This window comes from Dermacentor albipictus, chromosome 2, assembly GCF_038994185.2.
Source record: "Dermacentor albipictus isolate Rhodes 1998 colony chromosome 2, USDA_Dalb.pri_finalv2, whole genome shotgun sequence".
Lineage (NCBI taxonomy): Eukaryota > Metazoa > Arthropoda > Arachnida > Ixodida > Ixodidae > Dermacentor > Dermacentor albipictus.
In genome coordinates this window covers 121092860-121118059 of record NC_091822.1, presented here as the reverse complement: position 1 = coordinate 121118059, position 25200 = coordinate 121092860, and the positions used below count along the sequence as shown (strand labels likewise).

Sequence of the window (25200 nt, the reverse complement as noted above, 5' to 3'; positions counted from 1 at the left end):
AAACTGTGTTGTCACACCACCCTTACAACCCTTACACCACCCTTACACGCCTCCGTTTTTCTTTATTACCTCCTTTTCGGAACTTCCGAAATTTCGCATCTGAAATATTGGCCCTAAAGTTACCAAGCAAAAGAAATCAGGGTTGAGGTTTTTGCAATTTCTATTCAGAGCTTCACGGTGGGTTATCAAGGAGGCCGACGAAAAGGTCACCTAAATGGCGTGTTAGAGACAGTTTAGGCTATACGAAACAGTTCTTACTCCAACGCTATTGTGATAGCAACTATATGGACACCACAGCCGCATTTCTGCCGTCTCCGTTGCCGTCGCCGTCGTTGTATGGCCCGTATAAAGTCCAAGGGCGATAATACTGTCACCTCGTGCGGTATGCTGTATGTGTGCGCGAAAGCGTGCGAGAGTGAGACGACGATGACGGCTCAATCCCGCGTGCGCAAGATAAGAAAGCGGGGAGAAAGCGCGCCGTCTTTTGTCACACTCAAGGAACTGGAAGGACACGAGGTAGGGGGGAGGTGGGGGGGGGGGCATTACACTTCGCCACCAACTTCGGAAAGCGAGATTGCGTACGGTCGCCCGGGCTTTATTTTGAAAGCGATCCACTTTGGGGGCACAGTCTAGGTGGGCCGACGGCTTCTAGCATTGCGGGCGCTTTGTTCTCGAAGCTCAATTTGCGTTGAAGTGGTAGACAGCACAAAGGTCACATCGTCCGCTGCTGTGGTCGTGCTTCCTCACGTCAGCGTTTTGACAGTGAGTGTCCGCTGTCGTCGTGAGTGATGTGTGCATGTTTGCCTGTGCGCGCGGACACCGTGCTTGCTAATTTACTTAACGGGCGAGTGTTTACAAGTTCATACGGCCAATAAAACTACTATCCTTACGTATTGTGGCTGTCTCCTAATTTGCTGTCGCAATTGATTCTTCGCCTTCCTGGCGAAACTTCGGCTTTTTTAAAGCTTGTGAAAGATTTGGCTTAAGCATAGTAATGGGAAGGTAAGGTTTTCAGGGTAGGTACACATGTCACCTGCAAACTGTGGTTTCCTAGCCAATACAAGGGGCAATACTTACGCGTAATGCGCGCTACTTCAACGCACGCAGTGACTGAAATTTCAACGTGATTTGCACAGACTCTACAATTCATTCTTCTTTTTCTTTGTCTTGTTCTTAGCTCATCTACCAAGGAATGGAAGAAATAAATAAAGGAACAATCCAGTGCGTAGTGATACTTTCTTGTCCTTTTGCAAGGAAGTGACTTTAAACGGGTTACGCGCTATGCCGTGAAAATTCCCCCAAACAATTCAGAGATTGGATATAAATAATAAATGACGACAATAATGCGAAAGCAAACACTGAAGCCAAGTTACCGTTTGGCTCTCTGCCTTCATTCGATAGTCCGGTAGAGTTGCATCAGCCCGCCAGTTCAAGCAAGACGGGCTCGGCATTAAGGGTTTGGCACAACTTACGTAAACGAGCGGACAGATTGGATCCTCGGTTTTCCGCCTACTATAAGGAGCACGGAGCTCTGCATATGCGCTCGTATTTGCGCCCCGAGGCCAGTTGGCACTTATAATTTGGCTCCCCAGAATCAAGCCCGCGTACGATTTTAAATGTACCATTTATTTGCCTCTTTTTCCCATTTTGCAGCTTCTAGTTACTGGTTTTTGGTTTCTGGCGGCTGCTGCCTTGCGCAATTCACCGTTTCCGGGTATATAGCGAACCAGTACCGGATGTACTGCGAACCGGGGTGACCAGAGGCAGCAGGTGTCCTACGTAAGCGCAGACTAGAGTTCTGACACAAGGACGCCTCTGTTTGCACATTATTGTCGTATTCTGTCGTCGATACCATATGAATCTCTTCCCATATTCATTATTCCTTCGTTTCCATGTCATCAGTGTTCTACCTTTCTCGTCAATGTGTCGCCATCATGCGGTCATCGTCGATCGATCATTTTCATTTCATCGTCATGATGAATTCGTCATTAAGCCGCCATCGTTATTCCGTTTTCGTGACACTGTCGCATTATTGCATCGTCATCAATCAATTATCGTCATGCCTTCTGCATTATGCCGTTGACGTCATTCAGTGATCATCATTTCCTCGTCATCAACGCGTCATATGCGATTTCCCATCGTAAAGCCGTCGTCATCACGCGGTCGTGATCATGCCGACGACGTCTTCACGCCATGTAATCATGCAGTCATCCCAATTTGATCCATGATAACAGCGCACGACAAAAAGATGACAAAGAAAGAGATAAAATCTGGACAAACGCTGTCCTTTCTCTTTACTTTTTCATCCTCCCCATTTTCGACAACATTTTTTAGGTGATTTCATCGCAACGCCATCATCATCATCATGCCATCACCGTCATGTAGTCCACATTCTGTTTCTGCCAATCAGGCCTCGTCGTGATGTCCTCGTCATCGTATCGTTGTCATGCCATCGCCGCTATGCCATCGTAGTCATGCCATCGTTGTCACGGTCGCTCCACGTCATCATTCCGTTGTCGTCCTTCCAGCGTCCTTATCCCACGCTGTCGTTGTCACACTGTCATCGTCACTGTATTGTCATTTCTTCGCCGTCTCGCAAGCGAGCGTCACAAGTTTAGGCTGAATGCCGTGTTTCTCTCGATGTAAATGTGCCCAATGGAGCGTGGGCTCTATACCTGCTGGAATGACGTTCATTGCAATTGGATGCAGGGGAGGGCGGAGGGGGTGAATGGGTAGCGGTCCCAGATGTTCACCCAAGGTAGCCAACCACAGCAACTACGAGCTTATATGCTTATAGCGATGCTGCTTACGCATATGTTAAAAATCCTTTTTGTTCAATCCCTCCAAGTGCTGCAAGCTCGCTCCAGCCAGCTAGTAGATGTGGGTGTCTTCTTTGGTGCTTTGAAGCATCTTACCCTACATGCAGTGCTTCACTGTGGGATACAAAAATAACCTCACAACGCAGTATCAATACTGTAACGTGGACAGAGCATGCGTTCAGCCTAAATGGGCGCCAGGAATAAATGCCGATGTTGGGTGTGCGCACAGGCGCAATGTCATGGCGCAACTAAAAGCCCTTCGTCCACGCACCAACACCGCTTTCACAGTGGAGCTGCTGTAATCTCGCTGGGTTTCTGATTGCGTCCGCAGCTTTGCCGAGCTGGGGAGAGAGACCTGAGAGAGAGTGAAAGAGTGTAAAAATGACAAAAGCACCATCGCGTAGAATAGCGACGCGGCAAGCATGGGTGAAGCCTAGCTGAGGAGAAGGAGCGGTGCGCACGCAAGCAAGGAACGTGGCCCGGATGCGTTCCCTCTCCTGCGGCGCGCGAGGCAGGGGTTCAGGAGAGAGAGGAGGGGCGCTCTTCATCTGCAGGCTGCTAGGGTGCCTCGATGTCCTCCTCACCCACCACTCCGAACAAAGTGGAGACAACCGCAGCGACTACTATGGCGTTGGCCACGCGAATCGCGGACGCCGTAGTAGGCGCCTCTGGTGGGCGCCGTAGGGACGCGTTGCCGGCGCTCGTGTCTTGTGTGCTGTTTGCCTGTACTTTACTGGCGATCCCACAGCTCCACTGGTCTCTGGTGTTTGTGATGGTAGAGCCACGCGTAATTTTTCTCATAGCAATGGCGCGCAAATTTTGCGGCTGTGACGAAACCATCGAACATGTGCTCTGCCACTACCTTTTTTTGACGAAGAAATACACTTACCGCGTTGCACTCGCTAGGCCAATCGGACGGCAGACCGCGCAAAGAAAGGGAAATACTAGAGCCATGTGGCGGCTTGCACGAATACTTAACAACAAAAATATTAACGGATTTAAGAATGAGTGTTTAAATGCTTCATAGACAACGCCTTGTCCGCACAAGAACGCGTTCTTAAATTCTTTAGTATTTTCGGTAATAAATGTTTGCGCAAACCGCCCCTGGTCTCGAACGCCCTTCTTACAGAAAACTTATAGATGTCCTACTGGGTTTCTTAAGCACCACTGGACTGAGAAGACACTTCTTAATTCGCAGCTGTGTTGTGTGTGCGTGAGTGCGCGTCACCTCCTGTCACTTTTTAAACGCAGTTTTCTAAGTACCGCCAACCATAGAGGTTCCCACTACAATACTACAGGTAGCGCACTGGCACTGCAATCATTCAGCCACCATAGGACTGATGTTTAGCACGCATGGATTTGTTTGATCTTCATGCTTGTGGCTTAAGAAGGTCCTTTCGCTACGTTAATTACGTTTTATCTGCCTTTGACAGTCTAAATGTCGATGCATCTATACTTTTTTTATGCAGGAGGCAATGAGATGGTGAACGCGTATAGTCGCTGCTAATTTCAGCGCTTCCCCCTTGTCCATGCGTCCTTCGCTGAATAGTTTCAATATCGGGTTTCCGTGCTAGAAGCCCTATGTTCAAATCCTGCCCTATGAAGAAGCCTTATGTTCAAATCCAGTTTATAACTGGAGTTCTTTGCTTTTGGATACATCCGAAAAAATCCCTTGAATACTCGCGGGTAAATTTTTCCCTAATTCGGATTTATCCGATAAACTCCAATTTTAACGCCCAATATGACCGATTTCCATTCTTTATCGAAAGCCTTTCGGTGAATGGTATGTTCTAAGCGGTCACCGATAAATCGGCCGGTTTGGCCGATATAAGCGTTGCCTCACGTAAACAGTATCTCGTAGACCACATTCATCGCACATTCAACAAAGGGCTTGTCGCTCCAGGGAGCGCGAGACGACATCTACATACACGGTACCCTGGCGGCAATCAAGCGCCAGGGGACTGAATCGAGCGCGGAAAGCCTGCTGGCGGAAAGCATGGCGTGCTCACATGACGCATTTGTGTAGCGCGCGAACAGAAATTTTGAGTAAGCGAAATGGGAAGGAAACGAAAGCTTTCCAGCGCCTACTTAACGGAGCTCAGGGATTTTGAAGAGCCAACGTCATCTGAAGGAGCCATTATTTGCATGTTTTGTCGTGTGACAGCATTGCCAACTTCAAGGGCGCCTTGAGAATTGCGGAGCATCTACAATCGCAACGCCACGTTCAGCTGAAGAAGCCCAGTCTAGACGCAAGTTCGTCCTTTTTTAGTTGTTGAAGGGTCCTGTTTTAGCTGTTGGTGCTCTGAATTGATGGCTATATGAGAGTGTGTGTAGCACGCTTCGTGCAGGCTTACACGGTTTCTCCGTTTATCTTGCACGCTTCCTTCTATGCCAGGCGTCTCAACAGACTTCACATGGTCACAATCCAATTTGGTTACATCGTCTTATTGTTTCTATCCCTTTGGCAACTCGTCCAAGCAAAGCTCGCTGGAAAAATGCATCACGCGGGCCCAATCCAACAGACAAGATGCGCATCACTTCACTGCAACAGTTTTTCCGGGCACTTTGTCGTGCTGCGATTCCACTGCACCAGGGTGATGGACCTCTTGGCAGCCTCTTTAGAAGCAAGTGTCCGATGGCACGCACGATGCCAGGTAGGTATCAACTACATCGGAAATACCTACATGAGGTCAGTGTGCAAGACATATCGACGATAAGCTCTTCAACGAAAGACCGCCCCATTTCCATCACCATGGCGAGTCATCGGAACTCCGGGGACGTCCGGCAGTGGCGGCGATTGCAACCTCCTACGACGACGAGCTTGCTGAACGTACGCCTCTCATAATAGGCTTGCAAGTTAGTCAGCAGTGTAAGGCAGTATCAATTGGCATGTTGATACAAACCGCTCTTCAGAAGGTAGAAAAGGCCTTAGTCGACGTTGCTGTGTTGAGCTCTGATTCAGCTTCCTACTTGCAGAAGCTTCACAAGGTCTTGCAACTCTCCAGCCCCGTTTTCAAGGCACTTCACTTTAAAGATCTGTGCACCGGAGGATGGAATTAAGACGAGCTCATTTAAGGTAGTTCACGATTTTGTTGTGCACTTTCCTGCCCTGTTGAAGTCGTTGCGGGAGCTGCGTGGCAAGTGTGGTCTTGTGTGCATGGCTATGGGCATGGCCATCAAGTTGCTGAAGACCGTGTCTCCGTCTAGTTGGTTCGATTTGTATGGAGGCCTAGAACATGTTCTGGACTATTGGTGTGTCATTTTGTCTTTCTTGAAAAGCGACGTTGCCAAGGGAACGAAGTGTGAGAAGCTCAAAACCCTTGTTCTATCGGCTGAAGTTGTGTACGACTGGCTCATTAAGCTGAGCTTAAGACGTAGTATGCTGTGCGCTCACTCATTAAGGAACTTGAGTCAGAGAGTACCCTGGGACACCAGCTTTACCCCATACTAGGGGTTCCTTTGAACGCACGCCTCAGTCAATGGCGTCACCCGCCTGAGGTCTTCACACCAGGTGTCGCAAGTTTGTTGGATCTCCTTGACGCGAATGGCCCCTCAACGACTGTCGCAGACCTTTGTCGATACTGCCTGCTGTTGCTGAATAGTGGAGAAAGACAGTTGAGAGGAACCATTGCGATGAACTTCAATACACCAATGAATCGTTTTAGTACAGTGTTCAAACTGTCAATCCAATTATGAAGCATGAGCTAGCCCACGCGTTCGAAACCTAAGCGCCGATTTTTAAATTAGTGGTTCTTAAAACTGACGACATAAGCCAGCGCATGAGTGATTTTGCGAACTATCAGGGCTATGAAATCAGTAACATAGTTGAACCCCGGTTGTTCTGGAGACTTCACGTTGTACAGCGGCCAGTGCATTCTCGCTGCGCACTAAGTCTTATGGCTCTCCCTGTTTCTAGCGCAGACGTTGAAAGGGCATTTTCAAAGCTGAGGATCATCAATCGAAAGGAGCGCGCTTCCATCACTAACAGCAACCTCGTAAGGTATGCTTGCGTCTATTACAACGAGCTTTAATGTTGTAACACGCACAAACGTAGCTGTTTTGTATACAAGTATTTGTGCTTGTCTGCATACGTGTTTTGTGTTCAAACCTTCCAGACAACCAAAATACGCTTCGTTTGGTCTGATGTTTCTTTTTGTTTGTTCAGATATCATTTCATTTAAGCATTTGGGGTATTGAAAATAATGAAAAATTTAACTCCGAATTTCGGAGAATTGGGGATTTACGAGAAAGAAACTCCGACAAGCGCCGAATTTCCGCAAAAGATATACTCCGAAAACACCCTCCGAAAACGCGGACTCCTGTTTATAGCGCATTACTTTCATGAAAATGGCCAGTTTCCAAAGGAAGTAAGACGAAGTATAGGAAAATCCCTGCACTAACCATCATTCCTACGCTGCCTGAATTGCCACGCTTGCAGCTCTCGCAGGCACTAGCGCCAGAGTTCCCTCTAGTAATTGTGATAAATTGTATGACACGGACCTTTGACGTGCGCCGCGTTCTCTGATTTGTCGCTCACCCTCGCTCAGAATCCGCAGTATTCCATTCCTCCACTTCTGTTCCCGGGATTTCCGCTTCCTTAATTTTTCCATTTCACTGCTGTTACAATCTCGCACCTGTGTGCCACATTAGCAAACTGCAGATGGCGTTGCTTCTGCTTGGAATCAAAAGCCGAGATAGCGCAAGCACCACTTGACGTCTAAAGCTTGAAGGATGAGCTAGAGAGGATCGTGTGTGGAGGAGGAGGAGGAGGAGGAGGAGGCTAGTCTCGCTGCACCTAAGCTGGAGCGTCCTTAGGAGCGACATAATTTGCCTCAGTCTTGCCCGTGGAAGCCGTTACTGTGGCGTGATGATAAGTTTCTAGACGCCCTTGCCATAGTGTTACAACTCAACGGTAACAGTCCTTTGTTCCTCAAGAGGTACAGTAACGACAGGTGTGCTTATTCAGAAGAAATGTGTCATCGTTCTCTTGATTCTTTATCGATTGTACCCCTTAGCTAGCATGCAAGGGTCTCCGAAAGGTACATTTACGTTAAAGCGGTTGGGTACTTTCTTTGGTTTGTGCGATAACATATTGGCACGCGCTAGTTACGCGAGCTGTCGAGAAAGAAGAAGTGTGCGTGGTAGCTGCTGCGAAAAACGAACTGTAAACGGCCGTTCGCTTAGAACTGTCTGACTGGCTTTTCCTCTCGTGACAAACTGGTGGAGGTGCGGGGTACGCATCCATCGTATGCCTGCGGGTCCTCAACCAGAAGCTACCGACGCCAGTACCTCGGGGACGGCAGAAATCTATCGAAGCAGCCGTCGCCTCCAAGGTCTTCCACCGCAATACAGCCCCCTGGCAAGCTCCGTGAGGAAGATGTCAACAACTACCGCAAGCCAAACCGAGGGGATGCCAAATGCTGCCGTACCATGCATTCTCAGCGCGCCTCGCACGCCTAACCCGTTCCATGGCGACGCCTTTGAGGACGTTGAAGACTGGTTGGACCATTTCAACCGGGTCGCCGCCTTTAACGACTGGGACGATCGCCGTAAGTTGAAGAACGTCTACTTTTCCCTTTTAGACGCGGCGAGAGTATGGTACGAAAACCACGAAGCCTCGTTTACCAGCTGGCAGGAGTTTTACCGACTGCTTTGCGAAGCCTTCAGCACTCCCGAAAGGAAAGAAAGAGCCGAACAGGCACTGTCTTCGAGGTTCCAAATGCCAAACGAAACCGTCGCCATGTTCGTCGAAGACATGACGCGATTATTCCGTCGGGCCGATCCACTAATGCCAGAAGACAAGAAGGTGCGTTTGTTAATGCGAGGCGTAAAAGAACAGCTTTTCGCGGGCCTCGTGCGCAATCTTCCTACAACAGTCTCTCAGTTCATTCGTGAGGCAACAGTCATGGAACGTATGCTTCGGCAGCGGCTCTCGCAGTATGAACGCCAGACCACCATGACTGCTGCATGCTCTCTCGTACCTGCAAATGATGACAGGGAGTCCCTTACCGAGCTAATACGACAAATCGTTCGAGAAGAACTGCAGAAGTCCTATGCATCAGCTCCGGTACCTCCCAGTGCCGCGGTTCTTACGGATGTCATTCGGGAAGAAATCGGCAAAGTCGTTCATCCCTCGCCACCAACACGACCCGAACCTCCCACGTTCTCGTACGCGGATGCTCTTCGGGCTTCCGCGCCGTCGACGGGCCGTTTTTCGCAGCCGCCTGCTGGGATTTCTCGACGCTCCCCAAGTCCGATCCACCGCACGAACCCGCAAGCACCTTTTCATCCTGGTCCGCGCAAATCTACAGTATGGCGCGCCCCCGACAACAGTCCGTTGTGCTATCACTGCGGGGAGGCTGGTCACATGTATCGCGACTGCCAGTACCGACGGATTGGTCTGCGGGGATACCATCCGGACGCCCGTTGCCCGCGCTATGGCGAACGCCCGCACGACATCGAGCAATACCTAGAAAGTAACCGGCTTCCTCCTGCCCAACAGCGAAGACAGTCACGGTCGCCTTCACCTCGTCGGTACGCGTCACCAAACCGTGCTCGACCCGCCTTTGATTCCGCTGGAGTCAACGGTGGAAGCCCGCGCCGGGGAAACTGAAAACGGCGACCTCCGGGGGTGAGGCCGCTGTCATGCGAACCGTCAAATATCCTCCGCCGACGCCATCCCCTCGCGACGTACCGCTGACGCCTTCATTCGAAACTGCAAAAAGAACTTCTGCTGTTATTACTGCTTCAATCGACGGTTATCCGGTAACTGCACTTGTCGATACGGGAGCTGACTACTCGGTTATGAGTGCCTCACTGGCCACTCGGCTACGCAAGGTGCTGACAGCGTGGGACGGCCCACATCTGATTACGGCCGGAGGACACCTCGTGTCACCCATTGGACGATGCACCGCCCGACTTGCAATTTCTACTTCGACTTTCGTAGCGTCTTTCCTTGTGCTGCCCAAGTGTGCTCGACTAGTTATACTGGGCATGGATTTTCTCCAGGAGTATGGGGCGATCATTAACCTTCGTGACTTGTTCGTGACTTTTTCTAACTACGTTTCTTCGGATTCGAGTGTGGAGGATGAACATCACCGCGCGGCTTTACGCGTGGTCGATGACTGCGTGACCGCCTCGAAGTAGCATCTTCGTCCTCGTTGAATGCCCCCAAGAACAACTAGGAATAGGCATTGCCGAAGGTAACCTCGCCATATTGCTGGATCGCGAAGTCGGCGTCGCACGAGGTCTCGTAGAGCTCCAACATAGGCAAACCACGATTCTAGTTACCAACTTCAGTGGCGAATACAAGCACTTTGCGAGGCATACCACCATGGCCTACTTTGAAACGGTGGCCGATTCCAACGCCTGTGCTTCGGTAACGACAATCTCGATTCCGGAACCCAGCGATGTGGACTTGACCAGTCACATCAACGTCAACCCACAGCTAGACCAAAATGAGAAGCAGAGGCTCCTCACTCTGCTATCGTCATTTAGCGACTGTTTCGCCACCACGTCGAAGGTCAAACAGACTCCTTTAATCAAACACAGAATCATCACTGAACCGACCGTCCAACCTGTTCGCCAACACGCTTATCGCGTGTCGCAAAGAGAACAGGATGCTATTCGTCATCAAGTTAAACAAATGCTCGACGATGATGTCATTCAACCATCGACAAGTCCTTGGTCTTCACCTGTTGTATTAGTTAAAAAGAAAGATGGTTCACTACGCTTCTGTGTCGATTACCGCAAACTGAACAAGGTCACGAAAAAAGACGTTTACCCACTTCCTCGAATTGACGACTCCTTGGATCGCCTGCGACATGCCCGTTACTTTTCTTCAATGGATCTGCGTAGTGGGTACTGGCAAATTGAAGTTGACGAACGGGACCAGGAAAAAACGGCGTTTATAACACCCGACGGTCTCTATCAATTTAAGGTCCTCCCTTTTGGATTGTGTTCCGCTCCGGCCACATTTCAACGCATGATGGACACAGTTTTATCTGACCTCAAGTGGAACTCGTGTTTAGTCTACTTAGACGATGTAGTTGTTTTTTCCACCACGTTTGAACAACACATCAAGCGGCTTGAGGCGGTTCTTCAAGCTATCCGCACCGCCGGCCTCTCCCTGAAGCCCGAAAAATGTCACTTTGGCTACGAGGAGCTCAAATTTCTAGGTCATATTGTCAGCAGCACCGGTGTGCGCCCTGACCCTGACAAAGCCATGGCAGTCGCTCTGTTCCCGATACCGAAGACAAAACACGATGTCCGCCGATTTTTAGGGCTTTGCGCGTATTACCGGCGTTTTGTACCCAATTTTTGTGAAATTGCCGAACCTTTGCAACGACTCATCAAGAACGACGTCACATTTGTTTGGGGCCCTGCACAATCCGACGCCTTCCACGACCTTCAGCAACGTCTACAGACACCACCGATCCTTGGTCACTTTGACACCGAGGCTGACACAGAAGTGCATACTGATGCTAGTAACGTTGGTCTCGGAGCGACACTCGTACAGTTTCAAGCTGGTGTTGAGCGCGTTATTGCGTATGCCAGCCGAACCTTGTCTGCTGCTGAAAAAAACTACTCAGCAACTGAAAAAGAATGTCTGGCAGTCATATGGTCTCTCCAGAAGTTCCGCCCATACCTGTACGGACGCCCCTTCCGTGTCGTCAGCGACCACCACTCTCTCTGCTGGCTGGCGAATCTCAAAGATCCTTCAGGCCGTCTCGCAAGATGGAGCCTTCGGCTGCAGGAATTTGATGTGACCATCGTCTATAAGTCTGGCCAGAAACACACTGACGCCGACTGTCTCTCTCGCGCCCCCGTCGAACCCGCACCACTAGATACTGACGACGATTCGGGTTTTCTTTGTACTCTTCCGTCTTTAAACCTTGCTCAACAGCAACGCCACAATTCCGAGCTCCAGCCCTTGATTGAATACCTTGAAGGAAGCCGCCCACAACCCCCACGGCAGTTCGCGCGTCACTTGTCATCTTTCTGCCTACGTGGCGACATCCTATACAAGCAGAACTTTCACCCTACGGCAACCGCTTTCCTGCTCGTTGTTCCCGCTACTCTCCGCGACGACGTTATACGTGCATGCCACGACGAACCAACGTCTGGGCATCTTGGTTTCACGCGTACTCTCGCGAGGATCAAGCAGAAGTACTATTGGCAAAAACTCACAAAAACCGTGAAGCAGTACGTCAGAAGTTGTCGAGATTGCCAGCGTCGCAAAGTTCCACCTCTGAAACCAGCCGGTCTGCTTCAGCCTGTCCGACCTCCTTGCTCACCTTTTGAACAAGTCGGGATGGATTTACTCGACCCATTTCCCAAGTCTTCGGCTGATAACCGCTGGATCGTCGTCGCCACCGATTACCTCACTCGATACTGCGAAACACAAGCCGTTCAGCGAGCTACTGCTTCAGATGTTGCTAACTTCTTCATCAAAAATATCGTCCTTCGACATGGTGCTCCCGCTGTCGTCATCACAGACCGTGGTACGGCCTTCACTGCCCAGTTGGTCCGAAATATCCTGCAGCTGAGCGGGACAACGCACCGTACGGCAACTGCGTATCACCCGCAGACTAACGGTTTAACTGAGCGTCTCAACAAAACGATCGCGGATATGCTTTCCATGTGTGTTGCCACGGACCATAAAAATTGGGACGAACTGCTCCCGTATGTGACATTCGCGTACAACACTGCCCTACAAGAAACCACCGGGTTTCCTCCTTTTCGTCTGGTCTACGGACGCGACGTCACCACTATGCTCGACGTGATGCTCCTACCAACTTCGTCGCAACATACCGCACCAGATACAGACGCCTTTGTTCAGCGTGCCGAAGCAGCGCGGCACCTTGCGCGGCAACGAATTCTATCCCGACAACGTCAAGATGCTCGTCGATACAACCTATGTCATCGAGACGTCACATACAACCCGGGAGATCTTGTATGGGTTTGGACCCCTATACGTCAAAGAGGCCGGTCAGAAAAATTATTGCGCCGATACTTTGGACCCTACATTGTTTTGCGTCGTCTAAGTCCTGTTAACTACGAAGTTATTCCAGCCGACAGTTCGCACCACTCCCGTAGACCACGTTCCTCTGACATTGTTCACGTTACCAGGATGAAGCCCTACCATTCGCGCTGACTCTCATCCACAAACTTTGTGATTCGGCCCCTGTCGTCTCGTCCGTTGTCTTTCTCATTTCTTTTATTTTTTCCTTGTGGCATTTAACATCTCCCCAACTTTATGTATTTATTTATTTGTTTTTTTTTTTTGTTTTTTTGGAGGGAGGGGTAATGGCACGCGCTAGTTACGCGAGCTGTCGAGAAAGAAGTGTGCGTGGTAGCTGCTGCGAAAAACGAACTGTAAACGGCCGTTCGCTTAGAACTGTCTGACTGGCTTTTCCTCTCGTGACAATATGCACATACGGCAACATGTACGCTGGTCTCCTGTATTTTTATCTGCGTGCTGATTCAAACCTCATCATTTTCATTTCTGCGAGATGGTGTCACATACTGAAGTGATGAGAGAACGGGGCAACCTCCTTCCATTAATTGCGCTGCCTGATTCTATAAACTCTTCAATACTCAGTTGGTCATCAGCACTTCTTCTGTGGAGTTTATTTCTCTGTGTGTACTTGTTTCAGTCGTGCTGTTTGAGCGTAGCTCTAAAGATGAACCAACTAGCCCTTACTGGGATGTTACTAGTAACTTGGATGCTTTTGTGCCTTCTTCTTTATTTTCTATTTCTTCATCGCGCGAACCTGCACCCTTTTCTTGGCCTTTATTGAACTGCATTTTTCTTTTTCGGCGCGCTTCATTTCAAATGCCTTAAATATCAAAACAAAAGAGAATGAGCAAAAGAAGCCTATGATGCTGAGGCCGATCATTTATGAATCCGGCCATTCCCAGGCTTTCTTTCCAGGGCGATCCCCACTTGCTTTTTCCCCATTACTCGACATTTCACTTTGTGCGCCTATTGCGCTGGCGGCTCTTCCTGAGATTGCCAGCTCAGAGGTTTCCCTTCTACTTTTTTATTCCTTCTTCCCTCCTTTTTCTTCTTCCTTTCTCTATATCTTCCCATCTTTCTTTCTCTTTCTTTTTTTGGGCTGTCGCCAGTCGTTTTCGTACTTTATGTGCACTTCCTACGTGTACTTATAGTATGCCATTTTTCTTTCCCTTCTCTAAGCTGCCTTCTATAACTCCCCGAGCTGGTCGAAAGAAGAGAGAAAAAAAGAAAAGAAAAGATTCCTGCGATCGCTTCGTCTCGCCCTTAGTATCCTAACATTTTCTGTCGCCTCCGAGTGCCTTTGTCTCGCGTGAATACTGCCGCATTGCTCAGTCATGTTTCTCCCTCCGTTTGGTACATATACGTAAAGAGCGTGTACTTCAGAAACGTCCTTTTACTATCACCAGCGTACTCCCCTTCCTTCCCTGCTTACAACGTCGGCCGCTCCCTCCCGCTTTTTCTCGTTCGCGCTGTAGTGCGCGTGCTTTGCCATCTTTCCCGACCTCATTTCCCTGTCCACCATCGTGCCAGCGCATTGTGCGAGCATTCTTTGTTCCAGCCTTTGTTTTTCCCGCCGGTCTCACTCGCTGCCTTTGACTCGCTAGGTACGCCCGAACGGGTATAATACGGCCTTCTGGATGTTACTCAAGAAACGAAGGGTTTCCTTAGTGCATTTCGTGCTCATCGCTCCTTTGTTCCTGCGTCCTTTGCAACCCTTTGTTCTCGTCGCGACCCCTATTGTCGAAAGGAGGAGTGAGGGCGAACGCGTGGCAGTGGTATGAATGGCGCTCACGTTCCTTCGCGATGCATGTCGCTCGTTGCTGAATCAAAGATAGGGCAGGCGGGAGGAAACGGCTGGTCAGAGTTATTTGCAGAATGTGGAAAGGATCCTTGGGTATCACCTTGCCTTCCTCCGGGCAAGTGCTGGCGGAACGCAAATGGCTCTTGAATGTCGGCTCTGCTTCGAAAGTTTTGATAAATTGCACAAAACGCATGTTGCTTTCTCGATTTTAAAACGACTATAAAGGCCAGTTTAATTCACGCTAATGTGTATCCGAAGTAGTGTAAAGCGTCCTCTTTGCGGAGCAAAACAGATTTCGGAATAGGGCAAGTGATGCAAATATATTCATGGTTGGCGCCGCCACTGATGAAGCAGCTGCATTGTTGTTAAATAGGTGTTGTATGTAACATGGAGGCTACGACGCCGCTTTATATGGCTGCAGTAAGCAAAATTAGGGACATGGAACAGTTTTTTCATCGCAATCCCAAGCTCATTGGGGATTCGGTGTCAACTCTACTATTTCTTTGTGTTTTTTTTTCTTACATTTTGGAAAACTCAAGACGTCGCGCGTTTCGGCATGGCTTGTGAACGATGTATTGCATAAACATAAATATTGTACAATATTGTTACGTGGTGTGGCAGACCAGGGGACAGAAGAACAGGAGAACGAGGTTCTCGACAATGCGCGTCGAAGCTTACGCTGAACTACCCAGTTATTAGCCTCTCCCCCGAAATTGGGTATCTGCCACTACTAACATTTAGCCTCTATATCTGCATCTGCAACGATTACGCTCTGTAAAGTGCTGACGTCGGGGTACTCGGCGTGTACTTCAGCAGGGTATACGTGACAATTCTGGTGGATGTTGCTGGATATGCTCGACTTATGAATAAAAGGCGTCACCAGGCAGCAAGAACACCGCCCCTCAATAGCTAAAAAGGAAAACACCCTATATTTCATGTATGACAGTTGCGGTGTATCACCATAAACATTATGTCAAGGAGCCCGCTGCGTAGGACGAAAGCAAACACATTTGTAAGCACCCCCGTTAATTGTACATAATTTATTTAGCCGCTTCTGCAAAGCTTCGGTTCACGTAGATTCCAGCATACGTGTTGGCTCTGCCTAAGTTTAATTGCGAGCCTATCTCCCCTTCGCCTTCGGTACATGCTTCAACCTCATGGTATTTACAGAGGAGCTTGCGTCCGTGCTTATGGTACAATGCCTCTGGTTGCTATGCGACGAGACGCCTTTTGAACAGCAGCTGTTCACTCTCTCCCGTGCTTTCCATGAAGCGCGCGCCTACAACCCCATTGGGCATAACAGCAGCCAGAAGTAAGCATCCTCAAAAGAAGGAGGCATGGGCGAAGAGGAATGTTTAATAGATTGCAGTAACTGTTCCACTTCCTAATGACCTTTACTTAACATCGAAAGTCTGTCATAATAATACTGCGATGCTGGATGCCGATTTTTACCAACCAAAGACCGGTCTCAAGTTTGTTAGTTGGAGCATCCCATAAATGAATCGTCTCTACCAGTACAAAAATACGATTAGACACGTCACAGCTTGATTGTGAACACAGTAGCAACAATTGAGCATTAGCCTTTTTCCACTGCACTTCAAACGAGCAGCCTTCAAACTAACTATAATAATACACTATAATAATTTCCGACCGATTGAAATGCTATAAAGAATATTTTACTTGGTTTAATCGAAACGAATCTGTACATTCAGCCTGGGAAAGAAAGAACTCAATAACAACAAATTTTAGCTTGCAGGAAGCCAATAAGCGATTCATTCCTTTTCCCTGCGGTCTGTGATCAGATCTTGAGTTTTATTTTCTCTATCCGGAATAAAGAACAAGCCAATGAATTTAATAGGGATATTCCTTAGGACTTCGAGTGGGATCTCCGTCCGTAGCCCACATCATAAACCAGGCCACCAAAGGAGCAGGAACCGAAACCGTGGCTCTCTCTTTTCTAGGATAGGCAAGTGGCCAGGCAATACTACCCGCGGCAATAAATAAGCATGAACTTTGGAAGCCCCATCACTACGTTTGCTTATTTTAGCTGTGCTCCTTCTCAGGGCGAAAAGCAGATATTACGTGTTCGAATACATCGCTGACATCACCACCTTTATAAGTTTCTAGCTATAGTCGCATTTCTTTTTTTACCTCAAAGCCTTCCAAACTAACCAAATTGCCAAAGCAAACTGCCAAACCAGTTGAAGCACAATTTTTCAGTGCTCCTAGCACCGTGTCGGTATAGGTACTTTTGAATGCCTATACCGATAGATTTGTGGAAACATTTTTAGTACGCACATGCAATAAAATGTGCCTTATAGAATAGTCCGTGAGCAGGCCTCCTCCAAAGTTTGCTTATGCTGGCCGTAGTGTTTGCACTGTTTATGAGTCAGGGTACAGACAAAGGTAAAGGGTCAGGACCGCTCTGGCTTCCCGTACTAATTCCTAGCACACAGACAACAGCGGGCTCCTACGTAAAGCATGAGCTCCGTCACGTTAACGGCGGCTTTCCAACCCTTGCCATCGAGCGCGTCGAAGCACGCTCCGCATCCGTCCGCGATTATACGCAGTGCGATGACCAGGCGTTAGCATTCGAGAGAGGCAGCCCCTTCTTCGGCCTAGGATGTTCACGCGCGCAAATGAGAAGGCGCGCGCAAATCTGTCGTTTCCTTGCACCGGGCTAATGGGTCTCCGTCTGCAGCGGTCATAAGCTTTCCCGGCGTAGCACTATTCCTGCAGAGCCCTCCGGGTAATGACTGCCGGAGAAGCACCGCATTGCGCCGCGGTGCCGACTGAAGCCACGGTCGAGTCGTTTGCCGAGGGAGTCGCGGCTCCTCTTAAGCGGATTGCCACGTGTAGCGACGACGGCGCCGACCGGCTGCGCGTGAAATCTGCACGATCGAGATTTTCTTTTACAACGCGCGAGCTTACTCCAGAAGGCAAGCCTCGCCGCCTTCAGTGGCAGCCACGAAATCCAGTGAAGAGTATCTGTGAAGTTGAAGTTGAAGTAGGAGGATAAAAAAATTTATTGGTGCTTTTACTTACTATACTTGCTGACTATACTTACTCGCATGGAGTAGCAAGGAGAGGCTAGTGCTGCCAATGTAGATTCGCCAGTTTATTTATAGCCTTACCTTTTTCACTTCTGGCCGTCAGCCAAAAAGTATAATATGGCGTTAATATTGAAGAAATTTCTATATAGAATGTAAAGAGTGAGAAGCGTCGGCGAATCTTATATGGTCTTGTTTATCGTCAGTCACAACCATACGAAGTACGGACAATAAAGCCGGAAGCAGCACAGGGGAACAAATTGCTTTGTCTACTTTCAAATGAATATAATAATTACTTTGCATACTTATCTTAGCTTCATCGTCTGTTACTTCGCATGGTTAGGATTAGAATGTACAGGGGATGTCACAATGTTGTCAGAAGATCGGCTAGCGGACATAGCGATCACAGAGATTCCCCTGCAGAGCTAAGTCAATTCGCTCAGCCAAACATACGCTTTCACCGTGGACACCATCATGTTCTGAAGAACTGTTTTCTTGCGCAGCCCACAACCTGATTTTCGTCCTTTGCTGTACTTCCTCTATATTGTCCGCCGCAATGCTCGTACAGACAGCGCCACCACGAGGGCCTCTGTGGAGCGCAGAGTATTGCACAGCTTACCAAGCGCGAATTTTGAGCCATAATGCCGTGGTTATGCCTATCCTCCTACGAAGCTGACATGTGCCGGAGCGACGTGAGGCAAAATCCAAGTGACCATAATGACGAAAGCTATCGTGCTCAGACAGATGGGTCGGCCGACAAATGAAACACTGTATCGGGGTTTTAATGGATTTCAATGTAAAATATAGCGCAATTTGTTGATAAAGGCAGACCTAGACTATATTTGAACTATTTGACTCACCTATTGCATCCCCTTTCCCTTCCCCCAGAACAGGGTAGCCAACCGGAGATAATCTCTGGTTAACCTCCCTGTCTTTCCTTTGCCTTTCTCTCTCTCTCTCTCTCTTTGACAAGCTGATGTGTATAAATTGAAATTATGCTTACCAAATAGAGAATATTTCAATAATAAATTTATCAGAACTAAGAAATGGATAGAAGTATTATGGTGTGACTGATATGGATGTAATAGCTGAACATCGGTTTACAATGGTCTCACTGATATGGAAATCGCTAAAACTTTTCTAGAAAATTAACCGTGTCTCCACCTATACGTGAGAAATATGTCACGCTACCAAATGACGTAGGGGTTAACACCAATCCACTCAGTGCACATCGATTTAACCTGCCCACATTTTATATTTTTCAGTTGTTTTTACCTGTTGAATTTTATGAAACATGTGGCGTTCAGTGACAAAGTGCCCACAGGCAAGTGTTTCAGCTGGGGACATACTGTACTCCCGGATTATCGCTTTCGGCGATGTCACTTTCAGTGAGTGCTTTTGATTGGCTGGTTGAGCAAAATAGGACGGACTGATCGGTTGATTGAGCAATACGCCAAGCGAAGGGGATCGTATTGCGGAATGTGATTGTCGGATAATACTTCCACTGGATGATGTTTGAAAGGAAAAATTGTCATCCATCCGACTGTAGAACGCAAGTAAAGACAAACGAGTATCTCTGTCTGAGTAACCCGTACAGGCTTATTTGTAGCTTTGTGTTGCAGTAGGCTGGATGACTTCTTTCTTTCCTTTGTATAGGTGTGCAGGATTTTCCAAGTTAGGATCCCCTTTGCGGTTGTTCCGAATATACCAATAAACTTCTTGAAGTACTTGCATTTGTCATTGCGCGTGCTGCTAGGGCTTAAACAGAAACCCAAGCCCGGATTTTCAAAATATTTTGCAAAGGCATTAGGAGTGCTGTCATATTGACTCGATTAACGGCATCCGGTAGTCTCGATTAAATTGCCCTGCATCGATCACTGAGCCCAGAGTTCCTTATTTTGGAAACATTGTACGAAATCATTTCGGAGGCGTCTTATCCAACCCTACTGTTAGTTGGCGAACTTAATTTCCCTGGCATGAAATAGGAAGACGGTGCATGTTAAGTGATAAAGGCTAGAAACCTCATAAATGAAATAAAAAAAAAACTTTTGTTGACATTTCTGGCGTGATACAGTACGTATTGGAACTCACTCCACTTAATCATATACTCGATCCTCTCTTTTGTATTTCTCATAATTTCATAATTATTATTCACATCATTCCAAGGAATAGTGATCGCCAGGCTGTGGTTGCAAAGATTAAAAAGGACACTCGGCGCACGGAGAGTCCAAGAGAAGAAAATAATTTGTCTTTGATAAAAGGCGACTATTCCTGAATTTCTGAAAACCTTATTGACATTACGCATGTTTCGAATGCTTTGGTGAGGATTATGATATAGATTACTTGTGGAGCATATATATAAACGAGTTGCAAGAACTTAGGGACAAGTCCACACAAAATGTTGATGCAGTTAGGCTTAGGAGGTGCCCGAAACCATGGATGGCATTCTGTACATTGAAGGGTGGTAGAGTGCGAAGGTGCATGTTTCGCACACACACACACACACATGTGTACGCACGCACACATGCAGACACGCGCGCATGCACACACGCGCACACGCACATACAGACTCATGATATGATAAATAAAATTCGGGCATCTCGGTTAACCCCCTTTGTTCTCGTTAATACATAACTAGGGTATCGAATCCGGCAGCATTGATGCCTTCGGGTAGCGAGTGTGGGTTTACTGACCAGTTAACCCGAAAAGATCACGTACTCGTGACGCCTGCAGCAGAAAGGGTGGTCCACATACGCCGCCAAGGCTTTCGTGTGGTGGCGTTGGCTGACACTCCTAGGATTAGTTCTAGTAGTAACACATAAATTCCCCAGAAAGTGGATGGGAAGACGGCGCCGCGGTAGCTTATGTGGTTGCACGCGTAATGCGAAGACGTGGAATAGCTCCCCACCTATATATATATATATATATATATATATATATATATATATATATATATATTGTAATGGGTGTACTGAGTAGTTCCGATGGTAACGTCTGTTCGTAACCGAGAAGGCAGGTGACACAGAGCAGGAACAGCTGGTTGCCCGAACGGCTCACACTCGTGCTAAGCACTGGCGATACGGCTGGCCCACTGTTTGCACAGCAGGCATGGAAGAGACGATCTGGCTGGCCTAATTCTTGTGCTCTTCTTTCTCATTACAATGAGAAATGAGCACAATTACAGATATAACTTAATATTCTACGTACGTTATACTATTTTTTCCACATAGTCCGTACACCCGTTCGGAGACATTTGTCACATCGCAGCGCTAAATTTGAGATTGCCCTGCGGTAAAATTCTTTCGGCTGACTGTGGAACTACCGTCCACTGCAGCGGCATAGCAGCCGCCGCAGACAGACCCCCTTTCATGGAGCGCATTGTTTCCATGTATCTTTTTCGGCTCTCGTCGCAAACGATTGGTGAAGAGACGACGGCGCTGGGGGACGCTACATGCAAGCGCCGTTTTAAAAGCAGCGCTTCCGTGTAGGCTGCCTACACGGCGCACTACTCCAGCGGCACCTCGTAGTGTTCGTCGCCACAGAGCCCGTCTTGCACGGTACTGCGCTTTTGTTCTGATGCGTTAGCAAAACCTTCCTCCTCCCCTTTCTGCCTCGCGCTCTCTTCCATATCGGCGTTTTTCATCCCTCGGTGTGCTCCGCGTTTCTGGTGCTCTTTCTCTCCCCCTACTTTCATTCCCTACCCCCTGTGCAGCGCGGTTGAGGTGTCCTCTGCTGAGAGACAGTTACTGCGCTGCACTTTACCCCAACCTTTCCTTCCCATCTTCAAGAATCTCCTTCTCTCTCCGCGTGCGCTGTTTTAATAAACGTTTCTCTCTCTATCGCCTTCGTTGTGCTCGTTCACTTGGTTACGCCGAAGGAAGACGAGGGCCGAGGCGAAATGCAGGAATGCGCGCTTAAGTGCTACGCTTAAAAAAAAGAAAGAAGCGGCAGATCGGACTCCCAGTGGAAATCGATGTTATGCGAAGCTGTGTGCGGCGAGCGCACCAAGTTAACGAAACAATCATGAGAGCACCAATACATATTTTCGCACAAAACGAGATGTAGGCGGTTGTTTCATGACCTGCATGACACGCATGTCACGACATTCCTATCAGGACCTATAACTTATGTTCGTTATACAGCCTTGTGATATTATGCCAATTTCGGTACGTACCAAGTTAACGAAACCACCATGAGAGCACCGAAACGTGGGCGACTGCTTCGTTACCTACGTGACACGCATATGATGACATTCATATCATGAGCTATAATTTATGTTCGTGATACACTATGGTCATACTACGCCAATTTTAGAGCATACCAAGACGTAGGCGGCTCTATCGTGATCTACATGGCGAGCATGTCATAACATTCATGTGATGTACTATAATTTATGTTCGCCATACACTCTTGTCATACTATGTCAATTTTGGTACAAACGAAGACGTAGATGGCTGTTTCACGTCCTACTTGACGCGCATGTCGTGACCTGTCAATTATGTTAGGAGACACATGTGATGACGAATCGTTTATGTTCGTCATACTCTCTTCTCGTATTGGTATTATTGGTCATATTGTATTATCATATTGTCATATTGGTATTGGGTATATTGGTATTATGGTGTGCCAATATTGGTACACACCACTTTAGCGAAACGACCATGTGAGCATGAAAACGTAGGCGGGTAAATAGATAGGCGCTGTCAAAGATAGAAACAAGAAATGTTTTGCATTGAAAACTACCGGTAAATTCATGCAAATAATATACGCAGTGCTGAATGCGCTAAGACATGGTTCGTATATTGAATGACATACCAGTGACAGTTAATATAAGTAGTGCTAACAGGTGTATTTCGATCGCTGTGATGTGCTCATACATTGCGACTGGAGGCAATCTTGTATGCATTCTGGTGCATAAGTCATTCGCGTCAGCATCAACACTGACACGAGGTTCTTTGAAAGGTTTTCTTTGTGGTAACCGTCTGTTCAGTCAATATATCAATTTTGTTAAAACCTACAAGAAGTAGTTTCGAAACGAGCGGTGAACTACAATTCAAAGAATTGAACAGACGTTCGTAAAATCTGTTCTGAGCCATATATCAGTAAGCTTCTTCTCGAATACTACGTGGCTTTTCTTTCTTGCTTCAGAGTATTGTTAGTAATGGTAATTAGGAGCAATGGTAGTAATAGGAGTGCTAATGACTTCGACAGCTTGGCGCCACGCATGGTGCGAAGGTCTGCAGGGACATCACTCCCCGCGTCGCAAGCTGCTGCCGTCGCGGAAGCTTGCGCAACAGTAATCGTTACCGGTAAACGTGCGCATTGTTATCAGGATCGCCTTAGCGTCAGTTATGTTTGACGATTGTTTCGTGCTTGTTCTTTATTGAAATGCACGGTCTTCTTTATGTTGTGTATGTGATTCTAAAGAATGTATGCACTGTTCGCTTCACTTTGCTGAGTGCTTGAAGGCTCTATCTTATGGAGGTACGAGCCAGTGCTCCTGGCCCCGCACTGCCGCCTGGATTGGCCTACATTTTTGTTGACGGACGCTGACACTAAAAATGCCGACCAACTAGAGGGTAACAGCTTCGCCACCGTCATTATGCCCATTGTCGCAATTTCGCCACTTTCTTCCTGTTGCGATCATTCCTCCGTTGTCATGCCCACGTCATTTTTCCGAAGTCTACGATAATTACCTCCATTACGCGTTGTTTCGTACATGACTGCAGTGGGGTTTTTCTTATTTTTTCCAGATTTTGAGTAGTGTTTGGTTGCTCTTGCTTGAGTGTATGATTGCATTATACATTGAGGAAAATAAATAATGAATGCGATGTCATCAAACTCCATCCATATCTAGAACGTATTAGTACATGGTGCACCAAGAGGAAACTGAAATTGGATACAAAGAAGTGTGCATACACGCGTTTTACAGAAAAGTGGAAAATAATTCATATTACTAGATTGGGAATAACACCATGAGTAGGAAATACACACGTAAATATTTGCGTGTGTTGTCGGCTGATCACTCTTGAAAGCAGACGTACACCAGGTGGTTGCTAGATACAGTAAAGCATCGTATGATATCCAAAAGAACTATTAAATCTGTAAACTCTTACCTTAGAAACACGGCGTAGGAAAATGTAATGGACCAAGTATGAAATAAGCTTGCACTTCTATGATCATTGTCAAATATTCTGTATCTATGAACTTGAAAAAATTACTCGCCGTAGTTGCTCAGTGGCTATGGTGTTCGGCTGCTGAGCACGAGGTCTCGTGATCGAATTCCGGCCACGGCGGCCGCATTTCGATGGAGGCGAAATGCGAGAGCACCCGTGTATTTAGATTTCGGTGCACGTTAGAGATCCCCAGGCGCTCGAAATTTCCGGAGTTCCCCACTACGGCGTGCCTGATAATCAAAAAGTGGTTTTTGCACGTTAAACCCCATATTTTTCTTTTACCATAAAGAAATTCAAACAGATCAGCCAGGTTCGTCCCCGCTAGGTATAGATGAAACTGCCGTTGCAGTGCGATGAGAAAAAAGGGTGAATTATTAACCTTTTCGCTTTGTCGAAAACTATTTCAGTTAAAAGTTACCATTTCGAATATTTTATAGGGAAAGCGGTAGCTAAAAGCGACAGATAAATATGAATGTTCAATAATATGTCCGCACGTACTGATGAAGGTACAATAATAGTATATACGAGGGCAGGACTAGTCTGTATGACAATTCTTTCTTTTTTCAGTATCAATGTGTGAAATCAATTTTCAGTTGATCAACTGTGCCATGTAAATAAGGATGCATTTTTTTTTCAAGTTCATGACCACCTTACTGTCAACTTATTCGGCCAAGGAAGGAGATGTCTAAATAAATAATAAATGATTAAATTTGTGCTTTGAAGTTCATGAATATCTCAAAATAAGGGCTGGTCTAGATTTTCGGCTAAATGAATCCGCTAAATACTGTGCCTATTTACTTCCGCATTTGCAGTCGGCGTTCAAGTGCAAAAGTAAAACTGAGGTTACTGCTGTTTTGTGAATTTGTTACATTAATGTCGCAATTCCTTGCGGTGCTGGTAATGTCACCCTCTCCAGAAAAGTTACGTTAGCTTGCAGGACGTTCTCTCGGCCGCAATTAATATATCTACCGAGAATCAGCAAAAAAAGAGGAGCAATTGACATCTACAGAAAATAGGGTTAAAAGTTGCTCAGCTTCTTTATGTAGTTAATACGGGAAAAAATGCCCAGATAGATCACGTTACCTGTACTGGCAGTACGCAGCAGGGTTGCTCAACTCTTGCGCTGTAAGCTGAAATCAGTAAGGTTCAGTATAAAATAAATACATGAATAAAGAAGGTTTGACTGGCCAGAACGCTGAATAATAAAGAATCATGCTTTATTTTTTTTTATTCTGAAAGCAGTAAGCTTGAAGTCACCTTTAGTACGCTACATCTCCAGGCTCAGCAGTGGCGCCTGACACTGGCGAAAATGCCGAGAGACAGTGGAACTTTA

At 47.4% G+C, this 25200-nt stretch overlaps 1 protein-coding gene across 1 annotated transcript in view; it reads right to left on the bottom strand.

Moving 5' to 3' along the window:
- The window catches only part of LOC135914708 (uncharacterized), an 88101-nt gene extending 63127 nt beyond the window's left edge, over window positions 1–24974 (bottom strand). The window contains exon 1 of the mRNA XM_065447648.2: window positions 24951–24974. The gene's annotated coding sequence lies outside the window, so the exon portion shown is untranslated. The remainder of the gene's footprint in view (window positions 1–24950) is intronic.
- Window positions 24975–25200: the final 226 nt, after the last annotated feature.